Below are 22641 nucleotides of genomic sequence, written 5' to 3'. Positions count from 1 at the left end.
AGATCCTACATGAGGAGTAAGTGCACAGTGACTCCTGTTGTTGACTTAACAAATTGACACTCTTGTTTATGGCGTCAGTAATCTCCCTAGGCTCTAGTCATGAGTTGTAAAGGCTATGGAAGCCTTTTGAGTTCACCAACTTTGATCTTATTTAGACAAGGTCATAGTCAAAGTGGAAGTTCTCTCCTCCCTTCAGAGAAAGGTACCTCCTTCTTTGATAGCCCGTTCTTTCCACTGGGATCTCACTCACAGAGATCTTTCATTTAGGTTGTTTTGTTTTGTTTTGCCAGAATGTCTTGGCTTTCCATGCCTGAAATACTCTCATGGGCTCTTCAGCCAGATCCGAATGCCTTAAGGGATGATTCTGAGGCCAGAGTGCTGTTTAGGACATCTGCCATTCTTTGAGTCTGCTGTGTATCCTGCTTCCCATGTTGGATCGTTCTCTCCCTTTTTAATTATATCAGTTAGTATTAGCAGTAACTAGTCTTTATGTGATCCCTTTGACTCTTAGACCTATCAGTATGATCAATTGTGAACTGAAATTGATCACTTGGACTAGTGAGATGGCATTGGTACATGCAACCTTGATGGGATTGTATTGGAATCCCCTGGCACATTTCTAACTCCACCTATAATGATACTTCTTACAATAGCCTTTCTCCCTCCCTCACTTTCACACTGGCTTCTTTTCTAATTTTTCTTTCATTCAGGAGCATGTTGTTCATTTGCCTTCTGTGTACCTATTTTCTAGAGTTTCCTAAGTTATTAATTACCACCTTCATTCCATTGTGGTCAGAAAAGACTCATGGTATGATTTCAATTTTTTTTAATTTGTTGAGTCTTTTTTATGGCCTAGAATATGGTCTATCCTAGAGAAAGTTCCAAGCACTGGTGAGAAGACTGTGTTCTGCAACTGTGGGATGAAATGTTCTTTAGATATCAATTACTCCATGTAGTTGATAACGTATATTAGCACTGTTTTTTGTTGTTGTTGTTGTTGTTGATTTTTTGTCTAGTTGATCTGTCCATTGATGACAGTGGGCTGTTGAAGTTCCCCATTACTATTGTATTAGAGTCTATGTCTCCCTTAAGTTCCATTAGCTTTTTTTAAAATATCCAGGTGCCCTAGCATTGGATGCATATGCATTTAATGTAGTCTCATCTTGCTGTTGAATTGATGTCCTAATAATTACATAATGTTTTGAATTGTCTCTTTTAACAGTTTTGTGTTAAAGCCCATTTTGTCTGATATTAGGGTAGCTACTCCTGCTCTCTTTTGCTTTCTGTTAGCATGGAATAGCATTTTCTATCCTTTCATTTTCAGTCTGTGTGTGTCTTTGTTGGTGAGGTGTGTTTCTTGTAGGCAGCAAGTAGATGTGTCTTGTTTTTTAATCCATTCAACCAGTCTGTATGCTTTAATTGGACAATTTAGGCCATTTACATCAAGGTTATCATTGATAAAAAATGACTTAGCCTGCCATTTTCCCATAAATGTTCCTATTGTTTGATTTGGATTTTCTTTGTTCTTTCACTAGGAGAGTTTTCAGCTTTCACATTATTTCATAATGATTAATATCTTTCTCTGTTTCTATGTGTAGCACATCCTTAAGCATTGCTTGTAAGGCTGAAAGAGTAGTGAATGATTCCTTAAATTTCTGTTGCTTTTGTAAGGTCTTTATTTCACCTTCATTTATAAATGAGAGCTTTTCAGGGTACAGTATTCTGCAGGATACAGTATAGTTTTTTTTTTTCCTTTTAGATCTTGAACTATGTCTCCATTCTCTTCTAGCCTGCTGGGTTTCTGATGGTAAATCAACTATCAGTCCAATTGGAGACCCTTTAAAAGTAATCTTGCATTTTTCTCTTGCATATTTTAGGATCTTTTCTTTATATTTTATTTTTGAAAGTTTAGCTGTAATGTGTTGTGGTGAAGATGTTTTTCTGTCTATTAGGAATACTATAGGCTTCCTGTACTTGAATGTCTGTATCTTTCTCCAAATTATGGAAGTTGTCTGCTATAACTTCACCAAATATGTTTTTAAATCCATTTTCTCTTTCCATACTTTCAGGAACTCCTAAGACATTTATGTTGCTTGTTTTATATTATCCCATAAATCTCAAACAGTATTTTTAGTTTTCTAAGTTCTTTTTTTCTGTCTGACATATGTCTAAGGATTTTTCTTCTACCTCAAATATTCTTCCTTCTGCATAGTTGAAATTATTGTTAAGGCTTTCCACTGTATTTTTTGACATGCTGAAATCTTCATATCTAATATTTCAGTTTGATTTCTTTTCAATATCCCCAGCTCCTGGCATAATTCCTCATGCATATCATGTATGGATTCCCTTAACTCATGCATTTGCTTCTCTGTGTTTTTGAGTAATCCTATAATCATTCTCTTGATTTCCTTCACAGGCATTTCATCAACACCTTTGTCTTCGCATTCTAATATTGAAGTGTTGTTGTGTTCTGGTAACTTCTATTGAAACAACTTATGACAACATTTATGTTTTCTACCATTACATATTCTATGTTTCATTATTTTCTGCTGCATTATCATTTCCTTTCTTCTTGTTTCCAGTGGTGTAAGCTGAAATCTGGACTGTTAATTTGAGATATTTCTTCTTTATCAATATAGGCATTTATGGCTATAAACACCACTTTAAGCATCATATAAATTTCATCTTAGTGGTGTTATCTTTAACAGAATTTCTCTTTGTTTTTCAACATTTTTACTGTGATGTGACCGTGTGGATCTCTGCATTTGTCCTACTAGGAGGTTGTAGTACTTCTACAAAAGACTTGCACTTAATTTTCTCAACAAACTTGGTAAGCGTTCAGCCACTATTTCTTTGAATACATTAATATATTAAATGTTTATTTATCTATTTTCATTTTTTTTAATTTTAAAGAGAGAGAAAGAAAGTGAGAAAAATATCTTCTATTGATCAGTTCATTTCCCAAATGCCCATAACAGTCAGGGAAGGACCAGGCTGGGCCAGGAGCACAGAACTCAATCTGGGTCTCCCTTATGGATGGTTGAGAGCCAGCCCCATGAGCCCTCACCTTCTATTTCCTAGGGTATGCATTAGCACAAGCTGAATTGGAAGTGAAGGAGCTGGGACTTGATCCAGGAACTGCGATATGGGATGGGAGTGTCCCAAGCATCATCTTAACCACTGAGCAAAATGTCTCTGTCTCTTAATCCCCCTAAATCTTTTTCTGTTGTGCAGATAAGGATTCATTTACTGATCTCACATTTCTTTGAGCCAGGTTACCTTTACTTCATTTTTGTTTCTCTGTGCTTTGAGACATATGTGAGTTCTCTGCATGATCTTTGCAATCATTCTGTAAACGTAAGATTTCTCTATAACAAAAATCTTGTGAAAAATACAAGGAAAATGTTTTCCAAAATTCTTGTGCCAATTTAACACAGCCACATGCTATTTCACATGTTGCTATAAATTGCCATCAGCATTTGGTATTGATATTTGCTAAGCTGCTGAGTAAACTAGCATCTTGCTGTTTTCTTAATTTGCATTTCCCTATTAGAAGTGAAACTGAATATCTTTTTAATATATTTGTTTTCTATTTGTTTCTTTTGTGAATTACTCATTTCTTTTTCTTGTTTCTTTACACTTATGTGATTCACAACATTCCATAAAGAATACTGATTTGAGTGTTATGGCACAGAAGGTTAAATCATTGCTTGGGATGCCTGCATCCCATATCAGAGGTCTTGGGGTTCAGTCCTGGCTAGCCCATACTTCCAATCCAGCTTCCATTAACTGACCAGGGAGGCAGCTATGATGGCCTAAGTACTCAGATTCCTGTAACCCATCTGGGAGACCTGGATGGAATTCTTGTTTCCTGGCTTCAGCCTGACCTACTCCTGGCTGTTATGGGCTTTTTGGAGATAAAACCAGTGGAGGAAATATATCTCTTTCTCTCTCACTGTGCCTTTCAAATAAATAAATAAATCTTTTTTTAAAAAAGGAATATGGATTATATACCTTACTTATAATGCTATATGAGTTGTAAATGTCCTTTCTAGGTTTGGCTTTGTTTTTTTTTTAGTATTTCTTTTTATATGCTAAACTCCCAAATGCATTCACTTTGGTGTATTTTGTAATACTTCATTTAGTTGTTTTTCCTTGTTTGTTTGTTTGTTTGTTTTAGTATAGATCAGTTATATTTTTTCCAGTTTGTTCTATATTTATAAAGTATCTTTTGGAATTTGATTTATTTTCTTTGCCTGAAATTCAGGGAGAAATGGAGAAAGAGAGAGAGAGGGAGAGAGAGAGAGAGAAAAGAGAGAGGTTCCGTCTGTTGGTTCAGTCTCCAAATTCCTACAATAGCCAGGACAGAGCCAAGCAAAAGCCAGGAGCAGAAAATGCAATCTGGGTCTCCCATGTGGGTGGCAGTAACAAAGCTACTTGAGCCATTGCCTGCTCCCTCAGTGGGTGTGCATTAGTAGGAAGCTGGAATCAAGAGTTGAGACAAGACTCAAACTCAGACATTCCAATATAAGATGCGGGTGGCCCAAGAGTCAGCTTAACCACTGTGCTAAAAGCTACCCCCCACAAAGTATCTTTCATTGTCTCTCAGTTTGTAAAAACAGCCTTCACTAATACATAGTTTTAGGGGTGATTTTGAGTTACATGCTAGTGACTGTAAAGAGATCCTCCTTGTTGGTGAGCAGGTGTAGTCTACATGTCTGCATAGCACCTGAGTTTTGCTTCTCTTTCTCTATATCTGCTTATTCTTTCTCCATATGGGTATTTCTCTTATTCCCCCATGGCTTCTGGGCAAGGTCCCCTTCAGATGAGGATAATACAGTTGCCCACATACAACCCCTAAAGATGTGAAACGACAGACACCCCTGAACTTTCCACATGAAGAGCGTTATTTCAAGGGTATTGGCATGGCACATGTCTGGAGACATCTTGTATTTTTTTTTTTGGATCTGATGCAGGAGTGGTTATTTTTATTTTTCACTTTTAATCATACAGTATTTCAGTTTTATGTGGAAACCAATGAACTGGAATGAGTGAGAATTAATATGGGGAAAGTTCTGACATGAAAGAGGTAGATAACCAGACTGGTGGGATTATTGCACCTCCGCTATGGGAAAAATAACAGATGTTTTGAATATACAGGTCGAGAGGACCGATGATATACCAGCATGTCTAATATAATTCTTTCAACATTTGCCTTTCCTCAACTTCTCTTCAGTGCAGTAGTCCCCCTTATCTGAAGTTTCTCTTTCTGTGGTTTCAGTGACCATGGTCAGCTATGACCTGAATACTAAACAGAGTGTTTAAGAACAGACAAGTCATAAGTTTTAAATTCAATGCCCTTCTGAGTAGCATGATGAAATCTTGCACCATTCCACTGTGTCCCACCTGGAGTAATGCAGTGTGTCTAGGCTGTATATGCTACCCTCTAAGAACCAGACTGGCTTTCATGGGTCACAGTCTTTGTGTTCAGGTAAACTTTATTGTACCTAATAATGGCCCTAACTTACAAGTGTAGGAATACTGGTAATTCAGATATGCCAAAGAGAAGCTGGAAAGTGCTTTCTCAATGTGGAAAAGGTCAAAGGCCTTCACTTAAGAAGGAAAGAAGAATTACATGCTAATATCGCTAAGATCTACAGTAAGTTATTGTTAATCTCTTAATTGCGACTTTATTATAGGTACACATTTACAAGAAAAATATATGATTTGGTACAATCCTCCATTCAGGCATCTGCTTGGGGTCATAGAATGCATCTCCTGTGGATGAGGAAGGGTTACTGTGTAATTTATCACACACACACACACACACACATACACATACACATACACTTATGTTCACCCACATAAGCACTTTCAGGTATTTTTAAAAAATAAACAGATTTACTTATTGGGGCCAGCACTGTGGCACAGTGGTTTGAGTCCCAGTTGCTCCACTTCCCATCATTACATTATCTATGTACCTGAGAAAGCAGTGCAAGATGGCCCAACTAATTGGGCCCCTGCTACTCACATGGGAGATCAGGATGGAGTTTCAGGCTCCTGGCTTTTGCCTGGCCCAGCCCCGGCCATTTCAGCCACTTGGGAAGGGAACCAACTGATGGAAAATCTGTGTGTGTGTGTGTGGGTGTGTGGGTGTGTGTGGATGTCACCCTTTCAAATAAGAGGGAGAGAGAAATAGAGGAGAGATAGCTTCCCTCCACCATTCACTCCCTAAATGGCTGAAGCCGGGAGCCATCCAGGTCTGCACATGGGTGGCAGGAACTTAAGTACTTTAGCCATCATTCACTGCTTCCTAGGTTCACTATTAGGGAGCCGGGACAGGAATCAGCATTCCAATATTGGATGTGGGCATGCCAAGCGGTGGCTCACCTGTTCCACAAAGCCCACCTCATCTCCAGGTTTGTTTTTCAAAGCTCTTCTTGTGCCTAAACCTGAAAGAATGCTTTTCTAGTGTGGATGTTATTCAGTATATATTGTTGCATGACAAAATAATTACATTAAATTGACTCCTAAATGCTCAATATATTCTCACTGCTTTGACATCAGAGTTCTAGTTAAATATATGCATATCTTCGAATATGTTTCAGAGGTAAGACTGCACAAATAAATTGCTTTTAAGTAAAAGTTTACATTTTAACAGTAAATCAACTGGAGACAAGTGGAATGCCAGAAACATAAATTAAAATATTCATAACAGAACAGTTTTGTTTTTCCATTTCTATATAAAGTAGCTTGTTTTACAAGCAAAGTAACAAATGGCTTAAAACAATCTTCTTGTTGCTAGGCTCTCTCATACCTAAACAGACCTTATACTTTTTTAGGTTTAAACATAACAAATAGAAACATAAAGATGTTTAGTAAAATAAGGTGACTCATCACAGAAGTTAGGATTTCTCTTTCCTAGTAAAAGTTCTTGATATTGTGTAAAACAGACATAAATTTCTTTTTCAGAGTTCCTCCTATTTTAAACATCTTACTCTTAAGTAATCACAACCAGGATATGCCAATTAATCTTTTAAAGATATAATGCCCTTTAAAATATGTTCATAACAATGTGTTAAAGTAATCTATTATGTTCTCTTGATGTCTGTTAAATTCTAATTATTCAAAAACAGCTGAATTTTTATTAAGAGCTATGGGTTATTTAACTATGTGCTTATTTTCAAAGACTTGAATAATCACCTTGTAACAATGATCAAATTTGGTCTATGTTATGTCATGATTTTAAGGAATCTTAGTTTAACCAGATATTTTGGATTTTGATATTGGTCTATTATGCTATGTTATATGTGCGTACATATTGTATGTCCACATGGGGAAATTTTATTAAGAGTTTTATTTTAAATGGCTTTTAGATAAGATTGTCCATAAATTTAAGCTGCTAAAATCAATCAAAGATACATTTTAATTTGTGTGACCTGAATCTGTGTATCATATGTTTTAAACGTGTTGGTAGAAAGAAACTAAAAACATTTTATATGGTTGTGCTTAAGTTTACTGGTTAAACAAACTACACCATCTTAGATATTTAAGAGGTGTTTTCAAATACATGATTCTTAAAATTTATAGAAGGCATTGGACCTTCTGGTAAATGTTTTATTAAGTTCTTATCTAAGGGTTGAAACGGTTTGCTAAGTATTCATGTAATATTGCTATTGTCAGCAAGTGATCTAGGACTTGCTCCCTCATTTCTCTATTCTAAGCCCAACTTGTTCTTTCATTTCTCTATTCTCTTCAAGGTAGGAAACTAATTCTATTATGAAGGAATCTGTAGGATGCACAATTTAATCTTTAGACCTTATAAGAGATGGCTAACATTTTTCTGTAATAGCATAGCCAAAATAAGAGCTTAAATAATAATCTCATAGCTAGATTCACTTCGCCATCAGCGAAGTATACAGTAAGTAGAAAAAAAAAAAAACCTCCCTTTCAGATCAAAGGGAAAGAAAGTTTTAAAGTGAGAATATAATTTTCCTCATGGGCATTGTCTACCTTAGAAAAACTACTACAGAACATGCCTGTGACTATAGACTTGTAGTTCAGGCCACCGAAGATTAGAGATGGGACATGGGCACTCCCTTGACTTGCATCCTGTGGTCTGCTTTAACACAAACCAGGAGGAAAAGAAAGCTAGGCATCAGAAGCAATGGGTGGCAGGCCTATTAATGGCTGATCTGTACAGTGATCTGCCCTCAAGGAGACCCAACAGGCCAGTCCACTGCAGTGGCTTTCAATGTGGTAAGTCTGGGCTTCAGCAGAAGTCAGCTTGTGAAGAGCCCTGGCAGCTCTGCCAAGAGTTGGATCACTGGAAATGGACCTGCCCTGGAGTCGCAGGATGCCCAGGTCAGACCACAGATCTTATTGGCTCCAAGCTGAAAAGCCCTTCACTCAGCCCAACTTCCAAAGTGACCACTGCAGCTGAGGGGACGGTCAAGTAGGGTCAGCAACATTGCAGGCAGAACTGTAAATTTCTTGTTAGAGATGCCCCCTGCCTTTACCTGGCCAGCTCTCCTCCCAGGCCAGCCAAGTAATGAAAGTCAACAGAGTGCCTTCCCCTAGGAGGTGCACACCTCCCTTAGGATATACCCCATGTGAAGAGATAGATAGGTCTGGGCCTCTTAACTTACAAGGCCTAAAGCCCACCAGATTATTATCAAGCCCCTTCTATCAGGTTCTATTTGCCTCTCAATCAGAAAACTTAATTGTAGCTTAGACAGCACCTTTCTTAGCTCCTCTAATAATGACTCTGTCCTTTGTTCTAGACCCTGTCTAGTGCACTTGGGCCTCATTCCTTTGTAATCATAACCTCTACTCTACCACCAATGGCTCTACTCCCAACCTGTGTGTACTGATGGTCCTCTTCCCCACTTAAAGCTGTATAATTGTTCAGACCTGGTAAATGCCACTCTTAGGATCATTGGTTACTATCCTCACCCTGTCTTTTATGACCTTGTCTAAATATGATCAGAGTCGGCAAACTTGGAAGGCTTCCATAGCCTTGGCAACTCATGACGACAGCCTAGGGTGGTTACTGGTGCCATAAACTAGAGTGTCAATTTGTTGGGTCAACAACAGGAGCCACTGTGCGCTTGCTCCTGATGTGGGATCTCTGTCCTTAATGTACTGTACATTTTGATTTAATGCTATAACTAGTACTCAAACAGTATGTTTCACTTTGTGTTTCTATGTGGGTGCAAACTGTTGAAATCTTTACTTAATGTATACTAAATTGATCTTCTGTATATAAGGAGAATTGAAAATGAATCTTAATGTGAATGGAAGGGGAGAGGGAGCGGGAGAGGGGAGGGTTGCGGGTGGGAGGGAAATTATGGGAAGGGGAAGCCATTGTAATCCATAAGCTGTATACTGGAAATTTATATTCATTAAATAAAAGTTAAAAAAAAATATGTTCATAACATATAACTTATTTCCTAGTTGTTATGACTCTTTTTAAATTGAGAGGCACAGAGACAGATACGAAGAGATGGACAGAAAGCTTTTATACCCCAAATATCTGTAATGTGCAGGAACTGGGAACTCAATGCAGATGTACCACATGGGTTGTAGGGACCCAACTATTTGAACCATCACCTGCTGTCTCCCAGGGTGCACATTAGCAGGAAGTTGGGATCTGGAGGGGAGCTGAGACTCCACCCCACACACTCTGACATGGGCTGTGGGCTTATTAACTGGCATCATATCCACTGCACCAAATGCGCGCCCACTATTTCATTTTGAAATGTATTTCCTTCATTTCTATCAGATCATATGTTTGAGGTTAATGATTTCATTTCATTGAATGAATAAAGTCAGTCAAGTATAGTAAACTAGGTGAACTTTAAGGAACTTCCTTAAAATTTGTATAGATACAGTGGTCACAAAAGTTGAGAAAAGACCTCAGAGCTGGACTTTCAGAAGAATGGAATGAGTGGCATCCCAGCATCTGTTATTCAATAGCTAGGGGACTTGGGGCAAGTCACATGGTCCCAAGATTTCCTTGTTTCTCCACTTAGTGTCAGAGGCTCCTCTGTAGTGCAAGACATTCAGAAACACATGAGCCTGATATTTCTGCATTTGTGTGTATGTGCGTAGGAGTGAAGATAGAATTAAAAGCCATGTGATAGAATGTAGATTTTATTTTACTTCCTCAGCAGTGTGTGTGTATGTGTGTGTCTTTGTTGGGTGTGGAGAATAGATGACCATGGCCATAATGCAGAAAAATAAGTAAAGAAGACAGTGGAAAAACAAGTAGGAGGGTGGGAGAGGGGTGGTGTTTTGACACAGCATGTTAAGTGTTCGCCTGCAACACTGGCATCCTGTAACTGAGTCCTGGTTTGTATCTGATCCAGCTCCCCACGATTGCATCTGGGAAAGCAGAGGATGATGACCCAACTACTTGAGTTTCCGTTAACCACATGAGAAACCCAGATGGAGTCCCTGGCTCCTGGTTTCAGTCTGGCCTAATCCATGCTATTGATGTCATTTGGGGAGTAACCCAGTGTATAGAATATTCTCTCTCTCTCTCTCTTCTCTCTCTCTCTCTCTCTCTCTCTCACACACACACACACACACACACATTCTGCCTTTCAAACAAAGAAATCTTTTTAAAAATATATTCTTCTATAATTTAATTTTTTAAGATTTATGCATTTATTTGAAAGTCACAGTTACAGAGAGAGAGAGAGAGAGAGAGAGAGAGAGAGAGTTTCTATCTACTGATTCACTCTCCAGATGCCCATAATGGCCAAGACAAGGTCAGGATGTAGCCAGGAGCCTGTAGCCTCATCTGGGTTTCCCACATGGATGGCAGAAGCCCAAACACTTGGTCCATCTTCCACAAGTTTTCCCAGGCCATTAGCAGGGAGTTGGATCAGAAATGGAGCAGCAGGGACACATACTTTGCAGGTGGCAGCTTTCTCTGCTTTGCCACAGTGCCAGCCCTAATAATTTAACTTTTAAGACAAATTTGAATATAACATCTCCTCTTCAAAAATAAAAAGTTCCAAAAAATGGCATTTAAAACTACTCTAAATTTCAGACTCCTTGATCAACTCTTCCTACCTTCTGTGTCTCATCAGAAATGTCAGATTGCCTCTTACATTAGCTAATTCTGATACCAAAAGTTCTGCTGTGGGCTATTGTAGCGAAGTGGAACCAAATAGATGTGGGTTCTGGCATCGACCATTTGCTCATCTTATGATCTTGAGTGAGCTAGTTCATCTCTGCACGACTCCATCTTATCTCCTGAAAAATATCATTGCCACAATATACAGAGTCATTGTGAGCACTCAGTTTGGTTCTGCACGTAAAGTATAAAACAAAAAGCAATATTGATGAAATTGTTGTGTAGTAGGATGAAAAATAATTACTGCAGTGCCATTGACAATGAGCTGTAATTTATTTGTCAGCTCCCGGGAAAACCTGGCTGCAACAGTAAAGAGTCTTTGATAGTGCACTTGTCCAGAGGGTGATGGACAGCATTTTAGGATGATGGGTTAAGAGTCATCCACTGGCAAAGGAAAAGCAGATGAAGCAGTGAAGGAACCTGAGTTGTGAGGTTTCAGAAAGCAGTGAGTTGACTGCTTGATAATTAAAGATAATAGAACATTCTGAAGAGGTAGACTTGGAGGATTTATTCCCTTTGCTTTTAACAGAACTCAAGTGTAACTTCACTCAGTTTTCTCGATAGCTGCATTGGCTGACTGTTTCATACAATTTTTAAATGATAGTCTCTTGTGAATTGGTACACACTGCCTCCAGTTAAGCCCTGGCTATGACAAAATTGTAGAAATACATGAGCAATACTCTTGTGCATCAGCATGCTTCATTATCTCAAAAGCAGGCATCACAAATCAAAAAAAAAATATTACTGATGTGTCTAGACATAAATGTCTCTGGATCTTCACTATTTCTCAAATCTAAAAATTGTTTCCATCACTCTTTAACAATAAAAGTATTGCCATAATTTCTTCTAGCTGATCTTTCCAGGGGTTCACAAGCACAGAACATGTCTATGCAATAACCATTTAGAAGTACCTTTGTATCTAATGTAAGTCCCGCTTGCCTTACTGTTTCAATCATTGATTATGGATATGAGATTTTCCTTCTTGTGACATACTTTCTTTTTCTTTTTTTTTTTTTTGACTGGCAGAGTGGATAGTGAGAGAGAGAGAGAGAGACAGAGAGGAAGGTCTTCCTTTTTGCCGTTGGTTCACCCTCCAATGGCCGCTGCGGCCGGCGCATCTCCCTGATCCGAAGGCAGGAGCCAGGTGCTTCTCCTGGTCTCCCATGCGGGTGCAGGGCCCAAGTACTTGGGCCATCCTCCACTGCCTTCCCGGGCCATAGCAGAGAGCTGGCCTGGAAGAGGGGCAACCAGGATAGAATCCGGCGCTCCGACCAGGACTAGAATCCAGTGTGCCGGCGCCGCAAGGCGGAGGATTAGCCCGTTGAGCCATGGCGCTGGCCTCGTGACATACTTTCTATAACATTAAAATTCAGGAAAATATTGATTCATATAAGTATGATTTTCTATCATAAACTAGGATTTCATTAAATTTAGTCATGTATAATGTTTTTAGCCATTCCAGATCAATGTTAAAACACCAGAGAAAAGAGAGTTTTCATTATATTTTAAATGAAGGAACTCAAGCATGGCATTTAAAGCAACCTTTTCTATATTAAATACAAAGATAAAACGAGTGCACTTATGAGTAAGGCAATTAGTCATTCAACCAACATTTAGTGAGCAATCACAATATGCTTGTTAAAATTGTCTAGGTGTGACTAAAATCGACCACTTCTCTGCACTCATGCTTATTTCATTCAAGGCATAAAGACAGCTAGTGAGCAAGTAAAGGAAGAACTCCTCTACAACGCTAGGCCAGGTTTGGAAGAAAATCAGGTAAGTACTGTGACAATGACATAGTTCATGAAAGGGGCATGTAAGGGAAATGATAAAAGTATTTTTGATAAAGTGACACAGGAAGGACTTTGGGAAAGGTGACTTTTGACTTGATGACAAAATACAATAAGAAAATCAAGAAATGAAAAGCATGAAGGACGTGGGGCAGAAGCCAGTTGGCACTGGTCAAGGAGCAGAGGGAAAGGGAGAGCTGGAGCAGACAGAGCTAGAGGAAGAGAGACAGAAGGGAGAGATGACCAGGAAGAAACTACTAGATATGCTGTCCTCTGTGTACCAGTGGTTAGAGTACCTCCCATCACTGACCACCATCCCAACCAACCCTCTGCAGAAAAGACAGACAGGAAGCAACTTTAAATATAGTGTAAATGAGCTGTGATGGAAGTAATGTTGCAGTTCTATTAACTTGTATCTCACCTTACAATGCATTTTTATTATAAGAAGCATTCTTCAACAAAATTTACTTCATTAATTCATTTATTCATCAAATAGTTTTATCCACCATTTTCATGCTAGGTTCCATTGTAAGAGTCAGAGATCTAAAAATAGAGTGTAATAAGAATATGTTCTGTTCACAACAGACTTTAAAACTGTATTCAAAGTAATATTTCAAAGTATTATAAAGAGTTGTTATATTCACTTAATGTTCTAGCCCCTTAGCATACTTCTTAATTCCATTTTTATGTACAATCATTCTTTCATACTATACTTGAATTTTTAAAACTTACAGACTGATAGGGTATACTTCTATATTTCTGACTGAGATAATGATTGTCATAGACTATTATTGAGATACTGCCTCTCTGCTGAAATACTATTCTTGTCCAGACTTGGAATGAGATTTACTCCCTGGAACTAGGCTAGAATGCTTTCAGTTTTCAATGGTGCAAATCTAACCTCAAAGTGTCTTAAACATCAGGGGTACTTACTCCTTTACTTTTTCTCAAGCCAAAGGCATCCAGTTTGGTAGTTCTAGGACGGGTCTTAAGGTCACTGTGTGGCAACTGCACTGAGACAGCTTCTACACCATTTTCATTTCTTCTCTTTGGCTCAAGGAATGCTTTTTTTTTTCTTTCTTTCTTTCTTTTCTTTCTTTTTTTTTTCTGAGTCTGTCAAGTCTTTGACCAGTCTAGAAGGCAAGTAACTCATGATGCATGCCTTGCTGTGTCCCCTGTCACTCTCTTTAGTACTGAGTTGAAGACTTCCATTCAGGTCCAGAAGTGCATTGGTCACTGGCAGCAACTCACAGGAGTGCCCAGGTAGCACATCCATGGCTCAGGACCCGGGCTGAAGAAAAAGTCCACGTTAACTAAACAGACTGTTTTGCTTCATCCAATTGTTTTAAGTCTAAGGTTTTGTTAATGCTTAGCTAGGGATAGGGTGAAAGAACTGCTGAGTGGACAACCGCGAATATGGACCACTTTATAGGACTGACTTGTTTGAATGGACAAGACTCTCAGCTGCAAAGATATGTCTGCAAATAAATAAGCACAGACAGGCACAAGTCCAAAGAATCCAGTGTTTACTGGATTTTAAAGCTCATTGCACTGAAGTTTAAGTTGGAAGTAATAGTTTAAGGAATTTCGAAATTGTCTTATCTATGTCACTTCTAAGCATACCTTTATTAATCTATATCTAAATGGTTTATCTTGATATTTTAAAATTTTTTTAAAAAAACAGAATGCAGAGCAAGTAAGAATAATTTTTAAAAAATTTTATTACATCCATTTTGCTGCAAAAGACAGGATTTTATTCTTTTTCATGGCTTAATAATATTTCATCATGTATATATAGTACTTTTTAAAAAATATTTGTTGATATGAAATGCAGACTTTCAGAGAAAGAGGGATATATATATATATATATATATAGAGAGAGAGAGAGAGAGAGAGAGAGAGAGAGAGAGAGAAAGAATTTTCTACACACTGACTCATTTCCTAAAGGGCAGCAATGACTAGAACTGAGTCAGGCCAGCGCCGTGGCTCACTAAGCTAATCTTCCGCCTGCAGGGCTGGCACCCCAGGTTCTAGTCCCGGTTGGGGCGCCGGATTCTGTCCTGGTTGCTCCTCTTCCAGTCCCGCTCTCTGTGTGGCCCAGGAGTGCAGTGGAGGATGGCCCAAGTCCTTGGGACCTGAACCCTCATGAGAGATCAGGAGGAAGCACCTGGCTCCCGGCTTCGGATCTGTGCAGTGCGCCGGCCGTAGCAGCCATTTTGGGGGGTGAACCAATGGAAGGAAGACCTATCTCTCTCAATGTCTAACTCTGACTGTCAAAAACAAACAAACAAACAAACAAACAAAACTACAAAAAAAAAAAAAAAGCCAGGAGCCAGTAGCTTCATCCAGGTCTCTCACATGGGTGGCAGAGGCCCAAGTACTTGCACCATAGTCCTCCAAGCACATTGGCAGTGAGCTGGATCTTGGAGCAACCAAGACTTGAACAGCATCTATGTGGGATGCCTGCATAGCAGGCAGCAGCTTAACCTGCTAAGCTACAACACTAGTCCCCACATTTTCTTTAACCAATCATCTTGGTTGATTCCATATGTTAGCTACTGTGAATTGCAACTCAGTCTTTTGGTGTTTTTCCACTGTATCTAAACCTAAAATGTAGTGTAATTTTTAAATTTTTAGATGACTTTTATGCTTGATTAGTGTTTGATCCCTTTGCTAATTACCCGCTTTTTCAGAATGAGTGACCGAGTGAGTAAATAACATCGGTTGTCATATGTGGTATTATTGAACAACACTACAACAGTCATTAGTAATTGTAATTAGTAATATTATATATATATAAAATTATATTAAAAATCTTATATAAACCATATCCACGGATGAGTGCATGTGATCACATATCAGCCATAAAATTTCTAGAGTGAACACTGACTTTCCATGAAATCCATTTAAGTACCTGTAATTCCATGAAACTCAGGATAGGAATTCTGATTTAAAGCTGTGTGGACAATTGGACAGTGAACCAACGGATGGGAGCTCTCTCTATGTCTAACTGTCCCTGTCTCTCTTTCAAATAAAGCAAAAGTTAATTAATTAATTAATCAAAAGATATTAATTAAGCTTTTAAAAAGCATCCTTTTCCTGTCCCATCCATTCAGCTAATGTTAGTGATTCAGTTCTGTCTAAAATCAAGGTCAAATGCTTGCATGTTTAAGAGAGTATCTTCATAAGACCTGAACCCAAGCTTCCTTTTATTAGAGAACACTGCTGTCTCAGTAAATTATGTTTTCTCAAATGCTTGAAAAGATGCATTTTCTTGTGACAAAATCAGTTCTACTTGTAATCGTCCCTGCTGTCCGTGACCTACTGAAATGAGGTGGCCTTTGCTTTGGGCAGGAATAACTAATTCATCTCATAAATTTTCATGAAAAATGTAACTGCCTTCCTCACATCCAGTATTTCACACAGGGTCCTTCCCAGAGTAAGAAGTGTGCTGTGTACACTTGGAGAGCTGACTAGCAGATTTGTATTCTCTTTTAGCAACGTCTCCTCTAAGGAATCGTTAGAAATCAGTTGCTATCAAACTACAGCATTGTAAGATAAAATATCTAATATCTCATCTTGTTGTCCAAAGATTTGCTCCTAAACTGAAGTAGTATTTATCAATGTTCTTAGTTTCTGTAGAAAAATAACAGAAATGTTATATTTTGAACAGAATTTTTTTTGTTGTTCTTGGCAATATATGGTCCCAAATGAATGCGCTTTTCAGAGAAATATATGCAGAGTTCCAGAAATGTATTTGCCTTTGTTTCTGAAGATTTGTTTATACATTTTATTTTATTAAATAAGAAAAAGCCCTGAAAATAAAAGCTTTGATTACACAGAAACCTCAGGGTCTGATTATGTTGTTGTCTTTTATAATCAGTCCATCTTTTAGATGCCCCATAATGTCTATTCCAGGACTATTCTTACTTGCTCCGCATTCTGTTTTATCTCTTTGATAGCATCTTCTCCGAGGCTTTGAAAAGATACAACATATTCACATTTTAAAGCAAGTTGCTATTTGGTGTATTCTGAAGACCTAGAGAGCATGTGAGCACGCTGGCAATTTTAAGGATCAGTCTTTCCATGTGTATATGCACAAATATGTATGCCTGCTTGAGAACTTCTGTAATTTCATGTGCAGGTTCATACATAGCTGAACAGAGAGGAAGGAGGGCTGCAAAAACAGTACAAAAAAGGAAAGACAAGGAACACATACTTATTGCTTAGAGTGTATCTGACACTGTCTAGGCAGCCATGTGTATTACTTATTGACTCTTTCCAACAATGCTTTGAACTGAGGTTAATCGTCTTTTTACAAATAATGTGCACACACAGACACGCTCATATAGGTGAGGATGCTTCAAAAATTCCTGAACAAATGGAATTGCAGATTAATTTATTTTGATGCAAAACAATATTGAAATCTATATGTTTGGGCCAGTGCTGTTGCATAGTGGGTAAAGCAGCCAGCTTCAGCGATAGCATCCCATATGGACACTGGTTCAAATCCCAATTGCTCCACTTTCAATCCAGCTCCTTGCTGATGCCCTGGGGAAACAATGTGAGGTGTTCCAAATGCTTGGGCCCCTGTACTCACATGGGAGACCCAGAAGAATCTCCTGGTTCCTGGTTTCTGATTGTCCCAGCTTTGGCCATTGTGCCCTTTTGGGGAGTGAACCAGTGGATGGAAGATTCTCTCTCTCTCTCTCTTTCTCTCTCTCTCTCATATCTCTGCCTTTCAAATAAATAATCTTTTCTTAAAAAGAAAATCATGTGTTTTTATTCATAATATGTATTTTCCATGAGCTTTTGGAAGATGTGTGTATCTGTGTGTGTGTGGGTGTTCTCAATGCTACAAAAGGAAGAACAAGGAATCTGAAGTTAGAAAACCAACATCAACCACACGAGGGCTGTATCTGATTCTGCCATACAAGATCCTCCATTTAAACTATTTAATCCGAATGTGGATTGACATATAAAAATAAAAATTAATTTATTGGAGACAGAGACACACACACACAGAAAGAGATCCTATCTGCTGATTCGCTCCCCAAAGCAGCAATGGTCTTGAACTGAAGCTGGGAACCAAGGATACAATCTGTGTTTCCCACATGGGTGGCAGAATCTCAGTCATTCAGGCTATCACCTCTTCCTCCCAGGGTTCACATTAGCGAGAATCCGGCCTCAGGAGCATGGCAGAAAATATAACCTGGACACTATGAAGTGAAATGTGGACACCTTACCTGACATCTTAACATGAGGCCAAACACTTGCCTCTAGACTTTATTTTCATCTACGTTCTTATAGTACTAAATAAATCAGTGCAAGACTGCATTAATGGTATCTACATCTTAAAAGTCATGTATACACACACACACACAAAATCAGGCTAATAAAAAAGTAAGAGATGGAGTGAATGAAAGGCAATCAGATCAATAATTGGTTTAATAACACTTAAGCAAGGAAGTCACTATAAGGGGATACCTAACTGGCATGAGGGTGAACTTTTAATGGATTTCCATAAAAGTGAAATTCTAATTTATCTCCTATTATCCTAAAACAACCTCAAAGACAAAAATAAAGGCATTGGGTACCACTGTTAAGTTGCCACCTGGGTTAACAGAGTCGCAGGGTTTGAGTCTGGGTTCTGCATCCAATCCAGCTTCCTACTGATGTGTGTCCTGGGAGGCTGCAGGTGATGACTTGAGTGGTTGAGCCCTTGCCTTTCGCAAGTAAGACCTGGACTGGGTTCCAGACTCCAAGCTTGGCTTGACCTGGTCTGACCCTGGCAGTTGTGAGTATTTGGGGGTGACCAGCCAAAAGAAGATATCGCTTTCTTTCCTCTTCTCTCCCCTGCTTCAAATAAACAAATTAAATAAATTTCTAAGAATGCAGTGATTATTCTAATATTGCTACTTCTTCATTAGAACATATAGCACAGAAGTCTGATCTCTTAACTGCATTTTTGCTATTTTTGAAAAAAATGCATCTTTATTATGAGCCTTGCTTGACTATTGGCACAGAATTAAGTGCATAGAATTCAAATAGAGTTAATACATGATCAGGCTTTGAAAAGCTTAAAATTTGATGAGGGAAGCAGGAATATAAACTGAAATTCATATGACATAAGGAGTTCATCCAGAATGCAAAAGAGCACTGAACTGTGTCTGGAAATTTGAATCTGCCTTCCCAGAAAGAATGAGTAACAGTGGATGTCTCTGTATTAAACATCTCTCTGTCTTACTTGTAAGAAATGACCAAGCACTAAGTCAGATGTCACCTCAAGGACTTAAATTTTGTACCAGTTAATATCCTCTCCTTGCAAAATCAACCTTATCCAATTTACGATGAAAATATAGGAGAAAATTGAAGTAAGAGAAAAAGAAAATTGGAATCAAATCACAGTTGAGCGTGGGCAAGGAACAAGACAAGGACAAGGACAGGACCTCAGGGCTGTGCATCGAAGGCCAGGCTTCTACAAGAGTGTCCCCAACCCCACCTCTTCCCCCCAAATAACTCTGATCTTTCTCTGTCCCATGTAACACCACTCAGGCCCAAGCCTACATTCCCAGAAAGGCGAGTACGGAGGGTACGGAAACACGGAGCCCTGAGTCCATTTCAGAAGGATCACACAGAATGGGAGAAGAACAGGTTACACAGAAGTCTAAGTCGGCTGCAGTGGAAGGTGGGAAACCACTCAGTGGGTACCAGGCCTGCCCAGCATCTCAACTCAGCCCTAAACCATGAACTCTTCCATTTCCTCCCCAACCCCTTGTGGGTAATTGGACAGATCTTTATAGGAGGTGAAAGCTAAGCAAGGCATTTAAGGGTTGCTATAGGGTTGCAAAGTGAACTCCAGACCGCAGCTGCTGCCCCAGTCCCTTACTGTGCCCTTGGAGAAGCTCCCACAGCCTGTCCTTTTGTCCTCCTCCCGTCTCTGTCCTGCTCCTGAAATTGGAGTTCCTCTTCATTCAAATTTAATATGCCCACTTGCGATTGTGATCGAATTTGGTCTGTTTTCACAGACATCATTCTGAATCAATTTTCTCCATTCTCGTTTGCACAGTCGGTGTCTTCCTGTCTGGTGACCTAACCTGCCTCCAACAGGGCAGTCAAGCTTGCCGGCTTCAGAGAAAACAGAAAAACAACGTTTGCATTGTCTCAATCAGATGCTCTCCTTCTCACTGCTTTTTATTAAAAATGTACTCTGTGTCTGCTCTTCTTATTTACTGCCCCCTATTTCTGACTTAAATTTTGATGTTCAATCTTGAGCACAGTGTAAGTTGCTTTAAAAAGACTTTTTAGCTAACAACCAAAATAATTTTATGTATTTCCCTGGTCTCAGGTTATCTGTATTTTCTGACAGCATCTTCCTTCAAAGTTCCTTCTCTTTCATTATTCAGGCACTTGCTATTGATGTATTCTCCCACTTCTGACATCTCCCACTCAATCTCATCGGAGCTATTTGGTTCATCGCCCACCTCCAAACTAGGATGCTCTCTAAGCTCTGTTCCTCCCCCGTTTCCACTGCATGTCACTCTTTAGCTGCCCACTAAATCTATAGGTTTAATTTGACTTCTCTGTCTAACCACAGAACTGGGTTTATAATGATTGCGATGCCCCCCCACTGCTGTGGCAGAGGAAAACTCATTTTCTCTGGCAGAGCTACTGGTAACACCAACATCTTCATTTCTGGTGATCACATCACCTTTCTTTCCATCAAAGTACTAGACACTGGGAGATGGTCCTCACATCTCAAACTCGTGGGCTCCAAACAATCTCTTACTCCAGCTATCCCCTTCTCTGTCTGTTAGCAAATGTCCTCCTTCTAACTGCCCATTATATTTTTCAAGGTTGACACTCCCCAAACTGAGGTGTACAGTCCGTAGACTCAAAGGCATGGTTGACAGACCAGCAGCATGGGCAACCCCAGAGATAATTGGGGAGGGGAAGAAAGACCAGACTCTGTTGAATAAGAAACTACAGTTCAACAAGACCATAGTGTGACTTCTAGAAATATTTAAATTTTATTTAGCTTATTTTTATTGGAAAGAGAAACCATGTCACATACACACACACACACAAACACACATACAGAGAGAGACAGAGACAAATCCTCCATCTGCTAGTTCACTACTCAAATGCCTATAATAGCTTGAGCTGGGCCAAGCGGAACTCAGTAGCCAGGAACTCAATCAGGGTCTCCCACATTGGTGTCTGGGACCCATGCACTTGAATCATCGCAGGAAACTGGAATTGGAAGTGGCACCCGAACTCCAACACAGGCACTTCTATATGCATGTGAACACCACAGGCTGCACCTTAACTGTTGTGCCGGACACCTGCCCCTGAGAAGCACATTTGAGAAGCACTTTTGTACAGATTATGAGTTTCTTGAGATGTTTTAGAAGGGATGGAGAGGAAGGAGAATAGGATAGAAGGGAGGGAAAAGGGAAGGAAGAAGGTGACATAGTCCTACTGTGGATATCAACAATGTAATAAGAATGTTCTAGTAAATAAATGCTTTAAAGAAATAATAATCTCTGCCAGTTATATACACAGTAACTGTTGTACATCACTAATTTAATCATTTCCTGCTTCTGTATGGAAAGCTGCTGTCACCCTTGGTCCCAATAGCCGGACTGCAAATATCCTATGAGCTTTTAATGCATCTAGTTCCAAATGCATGCAATATATTTCATAGGGTTATTGTTATTTGAACAGGTTTTATCAGAGATTGTCTGTTGGGATATTTTTAAGAAAACAGCATCCTGGATAGAAGTTATGATGACAGGTGCCTGTGTTTGAGACTTCCTGAGACTCCTGCTATCCATTCAAAGACTGCAGATTCCCTCTTGCTGCAGGAGGAATTTCATTTCTCCCTTGGATACAGACCTCAGTGTGACACACCTACCTCTTTCACACATTTTCACCGTAAATGCTGTCTCCTTTTATCACGATTCTCTTAAAAAAAAAATCCAGAATTCACGGATCGATGAGGCTGCCAAAGCTGCTTTAAACTGAGATGCCATTTGCAGGCTCATTAGAGACCCCACAGAGACAGGCACTGGCATCGCTGATTTGTCAGCTGATATGCTCAGAATGGAGCAGGCACTTGAGCGTTTTCCTGTCCAGTAACATTCCCGTTGGCTCTCAGGCTTGTCTCAGAGTGGTTAATGTGCTTTTACAACCACAGGCTCCAAATGCCACAGGAGGCTATAGGCGCAATGTTGACTGCAAAGAAATTCAGTTACATGGGTTCACTTTAGTTCGTTGCAGCCACTGATAAAAATGTATTGAATTTAGAGAGGTGGGCAGATGTCAAGTGCAGATCAATACACCACATGGAGTTTTAAATCAAGTTAGGGGATTGATTGAAACGGGTATGCCTGTGGTAATCACCTGCTTTGTCTGTTTTTCGCCTGCTTAAGTGAGTATTAATTCTGAAATATACCTCTTTTGCATTTTAATTTCACATAATACAACTTACTATATTAGGAGAACATTATTTTAGGGATCAAAATAGAGAGAAAGAGGCTGGCGCCGCGGCTCTCTAGGCTAATCCTCTGCCTGCGGCCCCAGCACCCCTGGGTTCTAGTCCCGGCTGGGGCGCCAGTTCTGACCCGATTGCCCCTCTTCCAGTCCAGCTCTCTGTTGTGGCCCGGGAGTGCAGTGGAGGATGGCCCAGGTCCTTGGGCCCTG

Source organism: Lepus europaeus, chromosome 20 (assembly GCF_033115175.1).
Source record: "Lepus europaeus isolate LE1 chromosome 20, mLepTim1.pri, whole genome shotgun sequence".
NCBI classification, from domain to species: Eukaryota; Metazoa; Chordata; class Mammalia; order Lagomorpha; family Leporidae; genus Lepus; species Lepus europaeus.
Note: the sequence above shows the minus strand (reverse complement) of the source record.